Consider the following 2,207-nt stretch of genomic DNA (forward strand, 5'->3'; position numbering starts at 1 on the left):
CCGGCTATGTGTTATGATTTTCTCTCCGTTGTCGGGTTTTGTCTTTCGTTTTGTATTTTGCCATGTCTTGCATTTCATATCATGTCATCATGTGCATCGCATTTGCATACGTGCTCGTCTCATGCATCCGAGCATTTTCCCCGTTGTCCGTTTTGCAATCCGGCGCTCCTATCTCCTCCGGTGCACCCCTCTAGTTTTCTTTCGTGTGCGGGTGTCAAACTTTCTCGGAATGGACCGAGGCTTGTCAAGTGGCCTCAATATACCACCCGGAGACTACCGGTCAAGTTTCGTTCCATTCGGAGGTCGTTTGGTACTCCAACGGTTAACCGGGCATCCGCAAAGTCCATTTGAGTGTCCAGCAAAAACCCCCTCTAAAACCAGCCCAAACCCACCAAACTCTCTTCCATGCTCTAGGTCGTTCGATCACGATCGTGTGGGCGAAAACCGCACCTCATTTGGAGTCTCCTAGCTCCCTCTACCTATTTATTTGCATCTCCCCCGAAAACGAATCACAGATCAAACCCTAGAAAATTTCCTCTCCGCGGGCGGACGCGTCCAGCGCCCGCCGGACAACCGCGCTGCCCACCGCAGCCACTCCCGCGCCGCCACGTGTCGCTGTTCCCGCGCCCGTACGCCGCGGCCCGCCGGCCCGTTCGGGGCCCTCCCGGGCCCGAGCCGCCCGCCGCCTCCCGCACCAGCGCCTGCCCGCGCCGCCGCCTTCTCCTCGCCGGCAGATGCCGTCGCCTCGACGCCGTGCTCTGCCGCCACTCGCCGCCGTCCCTGCCGCCTTGCCCGACGCCGGCGCCGCCCGGGCCCGCGCGCCCGCGCCCTCCGGCCGCCCTCCGCGCCGCCCCGTCGACCAGCGCCCTCCGGCCTCTGCCTCCTCACTCCGGCGGCCGGAGCCCCGAGCCCGAGCACGAGCATCACCAGATCCGATCGGTATAACCGGCGTTGACTTTTCCCCCGAGCCCCCTCTATTTTTTCTAAGTCCTGCAATTTTCACAGCATCTTACCATGTTCGTGATGCCATAACTCCTTGCATGTAGCTCCGATTCGCGCGTGTAATATGTCAAATTGTTCGTCTAGTGATGCTCTTCATTTTGTTCATTTGCACCATGTTCATTAGAGGTTATCTTGATGCCCAAATCTCTGTTGGAAGAGGGCTAGTTGCTGTTATCTGCTGGTTCTTAACAGAACTTGGAGATTTGTCATTTTTGTATCATTTAATCCGTGCATCTTATGGGCATGAGCTCTACATGTATTTTGAAGTATGCCATGCCATCTTTCCAAGGGTGTATGCCATGTATTTTTCTGATCTCTGTGGTGACTAGCACAAGCATGCAAAGTAGGCCCCGTAATATTTCTGATTTCAGGGACAGTGATTTCTCCAAGTCCTTGTCTGCTGTTATTTTGTTGCCATGTAAACTTGATGCTACAGAGAGATCCATGCATATTTTGAAGATGTTCAGTAAGGATGTTTTGTAGCTATTGTTGTAATTGATCCATGCCTGCAATTGTTTGCAATTATGGAGTGCCATAGCATGACTCAATCTTGCTCTACTTTTACTATAAAATATTTCTGGCAGATTCTTAACATGATATGCAATTTTGCCAAGCTTATTGTAGTTTATCCATACATGCTATGCTATTGTTCTTGCCATGGTTAGCTTAATAAACATGCCATCTTGCTGTAGGTGTGCTTGGTTTGTCATGCATTGCTCTGTAGTGAGTGCATCAAGCTCACAAAGAGGCCTACATATTATTGTTTCTGCCATGCTCTGTTTTCTGCTAAGTCTGAAACCTGATAACGAAACTTGCTATGTTTACATGCTTGCCATCATATCTTCTGGTCCTTTTTGGCTTATGGTCAGTAAGGGACTTTTGTCTTATGCATTTAGTATAACACTGCCATGCCTTTTTTTGCTATGTTAAGTTCATGTAGCATGTTGATTTCGTGCTCTGAACATTGCTATGTTAAGTCTGTGATCCTGTTATCTTTTGCACTTTTGCCATGCTTGTTTGAGCTTGATATGTTGTGAACTAGCCATACCTAAGTGTTCATCTTTTGTCAAGCATCTCCTGTAGATTACTGCCATGTGCTTTGTTGCTATGTTGGAGTGTTGTAGCATTGTTGCTTGTTGCATTTTAAGTGCTATCATGCTGTTAATCGCAGATTCGTGTCATTCTTGTTTTGCTTGCCATTTGCA

This window comes from Aegilops tauschii, chromosome 3 (genome assembly GCF_002575655.3).
Source record: "Aegilops tauschii subsp. strangulata cultivar AL8/78 chromosome 3, Aet v6.0, whole genome shotgun sequence".
Lineage (NCBI taxonomy): Eukaryota > Viridiplantae > Streptophyta > Magnoliopsida > Poales > Poaceae > Aegilops > Aegilops tauschii.